The sequence below is a fragment of the Phascolarctos cinereus genome, unplaced genomic scaffold (assembly GCF_003287225.1).
Source record: "Phascolarctos cinereus isolate Bilbo 61053 unplaced genomic scaffold, phaCin_HiC Scaffold_4;HRSCAF=312, whole genome shotgun sequence".
Taxonomy (NCBI): Eukaryota; Metazoa; Chordata; class Mammalia; order Diprotodontia; family Phascolarctidae; genus Phascolarctos; species Phascolarctos cinereus.
In genome coordinates, this window is record NW_027555847.1 from 497,774,179 (window position 1) to 497,787,904 (window position 13,726).

Here is a 13,726-nt window from a genome sequence, read left to right on the forward strand (position 1 = left end):
ATAGCACAGGAACACAAACAACACTTGGGTCCTCACTGACAGAGACACCCCAACTCCCCTGATACTGTTCCCCAAAGCAGGACCAATGACATCTCCACATAAAGGTGCCCACAAAAAAATACATGCAGGGACCCTTAGTGCCTACTGCTTGGGTTGTGCTACAAAGATATTCCTAGAAACCCTTCTTGATTCCTTTTCCCCATCTCTCTGTCTCTGTCTTGTCTCTCTCTCTCTCTTCTCAAACAAAGTCTTTCTGCAGAATGCTGCTGTTATTTTACAAACGTTTTTTGTCCCTTTCCTTTAATATCCTAAGTACTAAAGCCCCAGTCAGACTAGTAGTATCGGTACCCCTGGCACAGTGGTAACCTCTCAGGTCCCGCACATTTGGCACATTCCACCTGAATTATTTTATACGTTTGTTTCTCTCTGGGCTGTCTATTTTGATTAAATTGGCAAATTAGCTGTGTGACCTTTACTAGGTACCTTAACCTCTCTGAGTTTCAATTTTTATCTTGTGTAAAATGAAGGGGTTTAATCTCAGGGTTTCATTGATCATTTCAGCTCTAAAAATTCAATATTACTCTTCCTGACTGTATGCCTTATGCTACTTTAACTATAAGTAACATAATTCATATAAGTAACATAATTTAATTCAACAAATGTTTGTTAAGAGCTCCCTTGTGTAAGGCACTGCACTAGGTGCCACAGATACAAAGAGGTAAAATAACACAAACTTTATTCTCCAGGATTTTATAATCTAAGAGGGGAGGGTGAAGGGATGAATGGAGTGCTGTAAGAAATTTGAGACAGAACATAGCACTTTTACCTGGGGAGGTGAGCCTCATACTGCAGCCTCTCCTTCCCAGCACATAATGGAAGGGATTTGTTCTCCCCATAGGAGAATAAGTGAGTGTGAGAGCAGAATTAACAAGAGTGTACAGGCAGAAACAGTCAAGCAGGATGTGCCAAGGAAAAGGCATAGAGAACAGACAGACTTGAGGAGGTGAAGTACATTTTGGCCACTAGCAACTTGAATTATAAGGTTAAAGGTCAGGGATATCACAAGGATAGAAGAAGCAAGATGGTGAATGGGGCAGGGTTTCTGACAGTATCTGGCTTGCCATTGATCCCACCCCTCCTGGTCCATAAGTAATGTGCTAGCCACTGTAAAACATGGTTTGAGATCCACAAGGACACAAAAACACAAAACACTGGCCATCAGAAACTTCAGTCTACACAGATGCCAAGTACATGTTCCTGCATCATGAGGAAGAAAAGAGACATGGATCCAGGATGCCTGAATCTTTACCTAATGATTAGATGTCATATTTGATTAATCGCAAGCCAAATACTAGCTGGGGACTGTGCTGGTTCCTTCACTCCTTCACCCATTCATAGGAGGAGAGACTATGTGGAACTAAATAAACCAAACAATGTCTCCCCTAAAAATTCTGGGTTTGAAGCCACATATGTACTACCTGGGGGCTATTTTGGTCAAGAAGAAGTTATAGGTGCACAGCCTTAAACAGATGTTTTATTTTTTATTGCTTTATTTCTTTTATTGATTCCATGCAAAGAGTACAATATTGCCTACAGTTAATAATTACATTCTAATGAGTGAGTCTATTATGTCAAGGTCATGTGTCTAGGGTTCAGTAAAATATAGGAAGCACATACAGAGTGTAGGACTCTGCCAGTAGGTAGGACCTTAGAGCTAACCTGTTTGGGAAAGTCCACATTAAAAGCATCACTAGACTGAAGAAATGGCCTGGGCACCCTGAGAGAAACAGAATTGCATGATGGGAAATCATCCATTTCTGAGAACTATGGAAAACTGGAGACTTGCCCAGCATTTCTGCTCAACAGGCTAGAGGGCCTAATTGCCAGGATGAGTATGGATTATCTGATGCTGACCTTTTATGTGGTGGTTTAATTTGTGTTTAAAAAAGAATTCATTGGGGGATGACATCAGAACTGGCAATGATAAAGAGTAGAGGGTCCATTACAGCTATAATAATAATTCCATTACAGTTATTAATAGGTATTCTGTTACAGGTAATAAAATCCATTGCAGGTAATGATGATGTTAATAATCATTGCTAACATTTATATAGCATTTACTATGTGCAAAGCACTGTGCTGATCCTCAGAATGACCCTGGGAGGTAAGTGCAGTTATATCTCCATTTTAAAGATAAGAAAGCTGAGGCAGAAAAAAAGCTAAGTGACTTGCACAGAGTCATACAGAGAGTAAGTATCTGAGGCTAAATTTGTACTTAAGTCTTCCTAAAGCACTATCCACTCTGTACCCCTAAGCTGCCCCAATGAGAGTAAAAATATCAAGATGGAAGAGAACAGAGGGAAAAAATGTGATGAAGATTAGTTGTTTAATTGGAGCCTGGAGTATAAAGGATAACAGGTTGATACTGATTTCAGATGATTCTACATTTTGAGTATAGTCTCTTCTTTTGATATGACTAAATAATGTCTACTTGCATTTTATAGAAGTAGGTTTGTTCTGCTTGGTAAAGAGTGTTTCCATGCACTATGGACCTTTCAAAAATGTACATAAAATACATTCCCAAAAAATAAATCATAATAAGTTTGGAGAGAGTAGAGTTTAGGCCTATGATTTCAAAAATCCATTTGGTGAATTGCCAGCCTGGAAACTCCCCATACCAAAACAAAACGGTACCTCATTTGTAACATAGACTCTCAGATAATTGACTTCAGCATCAAGAGGTTAAGTGACTTACTGCATGTCTGTCACAGCTATTTTTTATGCCAGAAGCTGACTTGAATCCAGGTCTTTTTAACTTTGAGACTAGTCTTCTATTCACTACACTGAGATGCCTCCTATGACTTCTTTTGCAAACTTTTTAAACTTGGTGCAAATCATTAAAGAATTGGGATGAAATAACATAATGCAAAATATTGTCGTGGGAAAAAATAGGGATTATAGGCATAAAATAGGTAAAGAATTATTTTGGTAATGCAAATGAAAAGCTTTAACTAGACCAAATTTAGTGGTGCTAAGCTCTGAAAAAAAATTTGACTGACTTTAAAAGTGCAGGTTTAGTTCAAAGTAGAGGTTTTGTGGTAGGAAATAAAATAACTTTGAATCAAATTTTTATTTCCCCCTAGAAATTCTGTTAATACTATAATCTAAAGACTGAGTTATTTTGGAAGCTCAGAATGAGTCAGTAGCATGACACGGCAGCAAAGAAAATGAATGATTTCAGTTCTCTGTGTCCTTGCATAAACTAAATGGGCCTCTCCTCTCCTCTCCTCTCCTCTCCTCTCCTCTCCTCTCCTCTCTCTCTCTCCTCTCCTCTCCTCTCCTCTCCTCTCCTCTCCTCTCCTCTCCTCTCCTCTCCTCTCCTCTCCTCTCCTCTCCTCTCCTCTCCTCTCCTCTCCTCTCCTCTCCTCTCCTCTCATTTTTTATACTGAATGCAGATGATGACTCCCCTAGGGCCTTCTCTGATCCCCTTCTTATCATCTCACAATCCATCCCCCACCAGCCATCTCTGGTCAATAACAACTTTCTCCCCCAAGTCTGACATAGCACTTTGTTTTGGGAGTCTAATGCAATTGTTACATAACATCCAATATTATAGCTCTCTGTAACAATCTCATATCCTCTCTAGACTGTAAGTTCTAGAAGTATAGGGGCATACCTTCTTATCGTTAAGTTCTCTGCACATTGTGGTAGTTTAATAATAACTTATTGATGATCATCCCCTTATTGCGTATGTCATTACATCTTAGAATTCAAATTTTACACTTAAAAAATGTAATTTTATTTATGTAACATACAACACATTAAATGGAATCCTTACTCCATTTCAGACTTTCCAAAACTTCCTAATTAGTGATGTAGGAGTTACAATGGCAGCATGTTAAGTAAGTATACAGAAGGTTCTCATTTGGATACAGCAGATGCCACTGGAATTTAGAGACTCTCCAAAGGGACTTGGATCATTGGTAAGAGCTAAGAAATTTTAAGATTAGTACATACAGGATAAAACTATCTGATACATAAATTGTCAGTGGGTAGAAAAATATGCTAAGAAATAATGTCAAGAAAAACAAATGGCACTAGGCTAGTAGGAAAAAAAGATGAATGTGAATTTACAACGGTAATAACTTAGGTTCATATTTTGTATTACACTTTACAAAATGTTTTCCTGTCTGTTATCTCTTTAATGAACAAGCCTGGACATTACAACTTGGAATAGAAAATGAACCGGGTCATTTCCTGAGAAACCCCCTGGAGTAATGGAAAAAGTCAGAATTGCCAAAGTTGCTTAACCTCTCTCAGATTCAGTTTCTTCATTTGTGAAATGAGGGAATTGGATTAGACGATCTCAAAGATCCCTTGTACCTCTAAATCTACTGTTTAAGCAGAGTGATCTGGAATCAGCCTAGTGGAACCAACTTTGAATGGAAATATATTACCCATTTATTTCTCTTTAGACACTAATTTTGGAATATGGTTATTTTAGCATATCGCAAGCAACAACTCAGAGTGATAAAATGATTTTAGTAAGGGGGCAACTCTTTAGCAGGACTGCTAGTCTCACGAAGGAGGTATTAATAACTTAATGAGGCATATTTTCTCAGTCAAAACCATTTTAAGTTCTGGCTAAATTTACCTTTTTTAAAAATTGTTCATGCCACCATTTTAAATTATAACTCCTACTGATCTAAATTATCTCTTTCTAGCCCAGAGCCAAATATTTTTGGTTGATGGACACATTTCCAGTAGCTGTAAGTTAAGCACTTCTGGAAATGCTATCAACACTTTCAAGTCACTAGGGTGCCAATTAGTGCAAATACTTAGTAATTTACTAAATGACACCCTTGTGGCTTGGAAGAGGTAATACAACTTTTCAAAAGTGCCTGATTTAGTCTGCCTTGTCCTACGTGAATAAGTGACATAAAGATCACTGAATAAAAGGTCTTCCAATGCTTTATTGTGGATGGATGGAGCACCGTATATGTTCCCAGAATACCAAAAGACTAAGGAAGGAAAAATATAATTGGGCACTGATGATTTCTATATTAAGCTGGTCCAAGAAGAATTTTTAGTTCTCCATGAAACAGGAATCCTAAAAAAATTTTTAAAGATATTGTTTCGATGGCAATATTTCTGCTTAAAGAATATTGTGGAATGTGTATTGTTAAACTGTGAAACACTGTATTTTTGTTCTAGTTTAAGGCTGATGATCTTGTTAAATGAAAAAAAGTGGCATTGAAAAAATATGGAATATAAGCCTAAAGTCACTTAAGAATTAGTATAAGAACTAACATAAAGAAACAGAAAATTAATTCATTTAGTAAATGTGTAGCAGACCCCTATGGTGTACAGAATGCTGTCCTAAGCCCAGGGGAAGAAATCTGTCACCAAATTCCTAACCATGGTTATCTCAGTAATGTTTTTACAAAGCACCAAAATTCTTGAAATACTACAGTAAATTAAAATCCAAAATTACCTCTGATAAGTCAGTTCAAAATGTTCAAAGTTTTGTATGAATATTTCACTAACTATGTGACTGGCCATGGACAAATCACTGGAGCTCTTTGAGCCTCAGTTTTTTCATCTGTAAAATAAATATTTTGCATTACGTGGTACCTAAGTGTTTTTACAGCTCTGAAATTCCATTTGTCACGCTCTCTGTCTTCTCTTTGGCTCTTGTAACTTTATCTCTCTCCATGTCTCTGTCTCTCTCCATCTCTATCTTTATCTCTCTGTTTCTCTCCATCTCTGTCTCTGTCATATATGTGTGTGTTACATATAGATATAGATATGTCCCTGCCTCTCTCTGTCTTTGTCTCTGTCTCCCTCTAATTTTAGAAGTTTGCTTATAATAATGAATACTATAAAATCAAGCAGTAGCACAGAAAAGGGCTGAGGAGGCAAAATGGTAAATTAATTAGAGATAAATAACATCAAAAGAATGGATGAATACAAAAGGAATAAGACTTTTTTCTGTGTAGGTTCTGAGGGCAGGATTATAATCAGGGTACGGAACATACAAGGAAACAGATTTCAACTCTACAGAATATAAGAACAAGCATCCTAATAATTAGACCCCTTAAAAATGGAACTAGTCATCTTAACAGGTATTGAGTACCCTGTCAATAAAGTATTCAAGGAGATACTGTATGCTATGTAGCACTGAATGGCTTCAGAAACACCTAATGCCATGACCCTGTGAGTCTAGCTACTTGTGCTAATGAGTATTTTCCAACACCCATTAACATAGGTGATCCAAGGCCCAAAGGTAGTTGCTACAATTCTTTCAAGGTTCTAGGGGTAATCCTGAGGGGTTAGAATTATGCTATCATTCATCAACCACAAGAGTAGAGATGCATAAGCAACAGTACCAGAAACACAAGCTCCTTAGGGTTACCTTAGGACTTTGGACTTTTTGGGGACCCCAACTGTCTGGAGCTATGTCTCCAATTTCTACTTGCACTGATGAACTGGGTCTTCAGAGGACAGCTGAACCGATTTATAAACAAACACCCTAGAAAACAGACTGCCCAGTTACAATCTAAAGCAAAAGAGGAAAAGGCTCATTTTGTTTCTCCAGGGGATCCCTACAACCTAGAGTAACCTAGAATAAGGACTTGTGTGGGGAATCTTTCTACTGGATCCTTGCGCATGTGAGTAGCCCCCATATTATCCTGGATCAAATCCTATCGGCTTCTGAGGCCACTCACCCACCTGCACTTTCATTCAAAGGTTGGGGTTCCCAAAAGGTTCAATGTCCTAAGGGGTAACCTTAAGGGACTGTGTTTCTAGTAATGTTGCTTATAAATCTCCACTGGTGTGCTTTACATCAACAATAAGCCAGCCTTAATTTGTTTTTAGAAAAGCCATTTACCAAGAACAATAATTGCAAAACATTTTCCCCAAATAGTTTTGGGCACACTCTCCCCAAAACCCATAAGTTTGATGGGAGAGCAGGCACAAAATACAAAGATAATGAGACATTTGTGTCAAGAACACAAGTGGCAAAGAATAACTCATAACTCCTAGTTACTGGATGTCCTTCCCTCCATCCCTGTTCTGTAGAGTTCTCATGAAATTTCCCTTAGGTAGAGCTCCAGGATCAGCTTTGAGAGCCTGTTTCTTTGTTGAGGTACTTCTACGCACCATAAAGGGTTTTTCTACTTGAAACTACCTTTCCTCTGATGATCACTCCCATCTGGATGTCTAGTCAATCTCTTCTGATCCCAGCAGGATGTACTGTGTACCACTGATTCTGTCTGTCCTATGACATAACAAATGATGATGAAGGAAAGAGAGAGAGAGAGAGAAATTTTCTTCTCCTCTAAAAGAGTCATTCCTTCTCACAGGCTTGGCCTCACCTTTCCAACTAGAATCATGTGAAATGGAACTTTCCCTCTACTCCTCTCATTCACTACTTGACTCACTACTATTTTTTTTTTTACCACTAAGCCCATAGATGTGTCTGACTTAGCCAATCACTGGATCTTTCCTGTGTGGGATTATCTGCTTTTAATGTAGTAGCCCAAACCCTATAATCTTCTCAAATTTATTAAAGACTATTCACACTTACTTAAATTTATGATTGATTAATGTTTGTAACTGGACCTTACTGCAATTTTTCTATATCCTTTCTCTGATTATGTTAATTGGGGTACAGATAGGATGCCGATCTTACAAGTATGTACTGAAGATCTTTGACTTTAAGAAATCTGTCCCTGGAGATGAATATGGCTGTACCAGCCCAATCACAAAACTATATACAACCATAGTTTCATGATTCAGATGACACACTCTATGCACTTAGCCTCACAAGCCTAATTTTACCCACTTTACATATTATCACAGTCTACATAGAGAAATGAATTCTTATCAGTCCTGAAATGACCTCACATCAGATGAAGTGATTAGAAGTTAGTGCTACATCCCTGTTATTGATAAGGGAAGTCCTCAGAAATGATGTACTTCATGAAAGCATCCAGATAGGTACCTGTGCTATTGATGGAAAAGAAAAAGGAATAATTAGGGGTATTTGGTAGTAACATAGTAGGGGAGAAAATTTTGGAGTTTAGATGATCATGTTTTTAGGGTAAAATGTGGGAATTTGGTCTGTATAGTTATAGCTTTTTAAGCTATAAATAGGATTGCTTTTAATTTTTTTAATACCTCAGATCTCAGCTGAGACTTTCAACCTAGTAAGTCAATTCTATCCAGAATTTATTTTCCCAATGAAACTGAATTTAGATAGCTCCAAAAGGATTGGTTGGTGGTGGTGGTGGTGGTGGTGGTTGTTGAGTTAGGTAGTACAATTAATTGAGCACAAGACCTGGAGTCAGGAAAACCAGAGTTCAAATCTAGCCTTAGAAACTTGGTGGCTATGTGACCTTGGGCAAGCCATTTAACATCTACCTGAGTTCCTCATCTCTCAAATAGGAATAATAGTAGTACCTGATTCCCAGGGCTTGGGGGAGGATGGAATGATATAGTATTAGTAAGATATTTCGCAAACCTTAAATAACTATATAAACTCTAGCTATTATTTTTGGTGTTGTTTACATTTACATTGTTGTAGTGATAATATTTTTTCCTCACTCTCCTTACTTCACTTTGTATTAGTTCATGTAAATATTTTCATGCTTCCCTGTTTTCATTATTTCATCCTGGCCTCAGACAGTAACTGCGTAACACTGGGCATATCACTTGACCTCCTTGCCTCAGTTTTCTCATCTCTCAAATGGAGATAATAATAGCACCTATTTCCCAGAGTTATGAAGATGAAATGAGAAAATAATTGTAAAGTGCTTAGGAGAGTGCCTAACACCATATAAATAACTATGATGATGGTGTTCATAGTTTCTCATACGACAGCAATAGCCTATTACATTTGTGCGCCACTGTCATGCATTCTCCAATCAATATGTAGCTACTTTGATTTCAGTTCTTTGCAACTACAGAAACTGCTGTTATAAATATCTTCATGTGTATGGAGCCATTCTTTTTTATAAATGAGTTATTTGGGGTATATGTCTAGCAGTGTATTATTAATCAAATGGTAAAGATATTTTAGTCATTTTATTTGCATAATTTCAAACTGCTTTCCAGAATGGTTACATTAATTCATAGTTCAAACAATTTATTAGCATGCCTATCTTTACACAACCCCTCCATCATTGACTAGTTTCAACTTTTATCACCTTTGACAATTTAAGCGTGAGGTTAAAACTCAAGTTTGTTAGATTTGTATCTTTCTTATTAATGATTTAGAGAATTCTTTCAGAGATCTGTCAAAAAATTATCGGTTCATATTATTTAACCATTTGTGTATTGAAGAATGGCTTTTAATCTATATTTCTACTAGTTTTCTATATATCTTGGATACCAAGCCCTTATCAGAGATATTTAATACAAGAAATTTTCTCCAGTAAGCTGCATCCTTTTCTATCATAGATGCATTAATTTTGTTTGTGCAGCAGATTTTCAATTTTATGAAATAAAATTATCTATTTTATCTTTTATCATTGCCTCTATACCCATAGCTCTCAGAGCAATATGATTTGCTTCTCCTCTAATTTTTTTAAAGTGTATGATCTTTGATATTTAGGTTGTATATCTATTTTGAATTTATTGGGGAATATGGCATAGAGTATTGGTTTAAGCCTAAGTTCTGCCAGACTGCTTTCCAACTTTCTTAAAGTTCTAATCAAATAGGGACTTCTTTCTCAAGTAGTTTATGTTTTCAGGTTGACCATAACTGGGTTATTAAGTTCCATTATTTATGATTTTCCCTTGACTGGTCTGTACTATTTTAAAATCAGCACCAAATTCACTATCCTGTCTTATAAGAGTTTCTAAGGAAAAGGTAGTAAAGTCTCCCTAGGCAATTAATATAAATGTTTAATAACCATCCTCACTCTCAAGAAAGTCTTCTTCCTATCCAACCCAAATCTCTGGTGCTATAATTTTAGTGCATTTCCCTCTAATCTATCCCCAACGAAAAATTAGAACAGCTTATATACTACTTTGTTAAAAAGCTATTCACATAAATGAAGATCAATTTAAAACTATACTTCTACACAGAATGAGAAAGCATGAGAAAATTAAAGTCCTAGTGAGAATTAGATAGGTTCTTAGAGGTCATCTAGTCCAGTCCTTTAATTTTACCAATGAGGAAATAAACCAAGACTAGTTAAGTGATTTGTCAAAGATCATACAGGTACTAAGTGGCAGAGTCTGAATTTGAAGGTCAGCCTTCTGGCTCCAAAAATATCATTCTTCCCACTACACCTCATAAAATCCCCCAGCTTTCCTTCCTTCCCTTATTATTTCTTTTAACAACTTGGAGGAGTTAATGAACCAGTGAGATATATACTTTTAACTTACAACTTTTGGGATACAAATTTTAAAATGCACCCAAGATTTTGTTTCCTGTTTTCTTCCTTTATATTCCCAAGAGAAGTAATTGAAGCAATTCACTTGGTCCTTCTTCCTTGTGAATAAGGCTGCTACAGATTTAAAAAAAAAACCCTACCTTATCAGTAAGCTATTTATACAATGTAAGTAACATCTCTCTGTAATATATAACAAATGTAAAATGACATTATTTAGAGCAATTTTATATTGGATGTGACTCTATTCATATTTCTACATCCCAGTCCATGTTTTTCAAACTAATATGATATATCAGAAGAAAATAGGGACATCTCCTTTTCTCCTTTCTTCCCTCTTCCTCCTAAAGTTGGAGGATATGGGTGTGGAAAACTACAGAAGACATTTGATGTCTTGGTTATTTTTGCTGAACTGTCTTTTGTTGTTGTGGATGTACTTGCAAGAGTGTGCCTTTTTAGGCTTTGGAAATTTCAATGATTTAAAGGGGTAAAGACAACAATAAACGTGAGACTTATATGCTCATATATGTTTGGATATATCCCACAGTTGTCACAATCCACGAAGTGCTAGATTTGCCATGAGTGATGTGCTCTACTATATTCTAATCACAATTCTGCTTTTACAGGTTGTCTCAGGGTAGGACAATGAAGATCTGGAACAATGGTCTTCTGGAACAATGAGTGACTGATGAAGTAGATCTATATGACATCAGTGGCTAGACAGCCATTGGATTCTCTACGTTGAGAGGGGCCTGATACTCCTGTTATCCGTTTTTAAGAGAGTATTCTGGAATGGAGGATTCTGTTCAGTAGCCAAACCATTCTCCAACTTACTCATGGTGTTTGTGATGTTAACATTTGAATTTGGTCTTGAAAGCCTGTAGGAGGTTTTGCATTTCTATCCATGTGGCTTTTTCAGGTAGCAGTCCAGTGCTAGGTTAATAGTAGCAGATATGAGGGATCGGATCAAGCAATGGTGAAATGTCATGTTTTGAATAGAGAAATGAACGAAATTACAGCAGATTTCAGCTAGTCATATAGGAAAAGGCCTAGCTATGACTCCAACATTCTTTCCACTTGGCCATTGTCAGACTATGCATGATGGGTGATAGAAAGATGGGCCTTGATGTGCCTTGTGAAGAAAGGAAATGGTACAAATCAGGAAATATATCATTGTTTGGGAAGAGACATAAGGTGAGCAGGTAGGTCATGTAGCTAGAATGTTTCCTGGAGAAATTCTTACTTTGCTTTCATGGAAATGGTGGTGTCCAACACAAAAGAGCAATGAGAGCTCTATAATGTTTACCAATACCATACCAAAAGTTTACCAGTGCCATAATGGTGTTGACCTTAATGGGGATAGATCAAAGAATTCTAATCTTACGCTCTTTTTTGAGACAGGGTTTCACAATCTTTCCTGGCTTGCAAATGTAATAGCCACTCCCAGACCTGATCCTGCTGCTGACAGGTGTAAAAGTTCTAGCCTATCCCATTTCTAATCTGGGCCAGTTTGCCCCTCTGTAGAGAGCCTGATGGCCCTCTACTCTTTAAATCTCATCATATTCCTGCTGGACTTAGTGTGGACTTAGTGTAAACACCCAATTAGCTTTAGCCCTACTCCAGCTCAGATATCCTGATCTCAAGTGTTCCACTAGCCTCAGCCTCTACCAATGTCAGAGATTATAGGCATGGCTTTCAAGAATTAGCAAAACGGGGAAGGGCTGAAGCAGCAATTTGGAATTGGCCATAAACTCACAAAATCACATAATCTCAGTTATCTATACCAATTCAAATCTGAATGTGCACCCTCTCTATGGTAATTGAAGCCCTCTTTTTTTACAACTTTTTTTATTAATTAATTTAGTTTTAGTTTTCAACAATCACTTCCATAAGCTTTTGAGTTTTAAATTTTTCTCCTCCTCCTTCCCTACCTTCCTCCCCAAGATGGGGTGCAATATGATATAGGCTCTACATATACATTCCTATTAAACATATTTTCACATTAGTTACATTGTAAGGAAGAATTAGAACCAATAAGAGGAACTACAAGAAAGAGGAAACGAAACAAAACAGAAGAAAAAAACAAGAGCAAATAGAATGTGAAGCCCTCTTCTGATGATGAACCCACTACTTCTCACTGTGGATAGTTCTAATTGTTGGGAAGTAATTTTTCCTATCAAAAACTAAACTTTTATATCAAAAACTTTTTTAAGCTAAAATCTGTCTTTCTGTGGTTTTCACCCAGTGTTGACAATTCTATTTTCTAAAGCCACGCAGAACAAATCAAATCCCTCTTCCAAGTGACAGTCTCCCCTATACTTGAAGACAGCTATCATGTGCCCCATAAACCTTCTCTATACCAGACAAAATATCCCCAGTCCTCTCAATTGATTCTTGTATGGCATTATTCCAAGTACCCTTGCTGTCCTGGCCACCTTGCTCTGGATTTATTCTATTTTATCAATGTTTTGTCTTAAATATGGTACACAGAACTAAACTTAATACTCCATATATGGTCTAGCTGGGGGAGGGAAGAGCTGGAATGTCAGCTCAGTTACTATCTGTGCTTCTATTAATGCAGACAAAATGGCATCTATGTAGAGGATGGGTTGGATAGGGAGGAAGATATAAGTAAAGAGCTTAAATGGGAGACTATTACAACATATAAGGCAAGAGATGATGAAGATGTGAACTAGTGCAGTAGCTGTGGGAAGCAAAGGGGATACGTATGAGAGCTGTGAGGAAAGGAAGAACATAAGCGTTTATTAAGTGCCTACTATGTGCCAGGCACTATGCTAAAAACTTTATAAATATTATTTCATCCTTACAACAACTCTGGGAGATATGTGCTACTATTATTTCTGTTTTACAGTTGAGGAAACAGAGGCAGACGGGGGTCAAGTGATTTGTCTAAGGTTGCACAGTTAGTAAGTGTCTGAGGTCAGATTGGAAGTCAGGTCTTCCTGATTCCAGACTCAGCACTCCTAGCTAGACTTAGTAATGGATTAGATATGTGGGCTGAGGGAGAATAAGGAGTCAAGGATGACACCTAGGTTATAAGTCTAGGTGACTAGGAGGAGGGTAACACCTTCAACAGTGTAAGGGAATAGTTTGATGGGATAAACAAAGGAGTTCTGTTTGTGCAGTTTGAGTTTGAGATGTCTATAATAAATCCAGTCTGAAATGTCTTATAAGCAGTTAGTAATAATGAACATGTACATAGTGCTATAATTTTTTGTAAAGCGTTTTACATGCATTTCATTTGATTCTGATAGCAGATACCTTGCATTTTCTTCTATTCATTTTCCATATTTTACCTTATT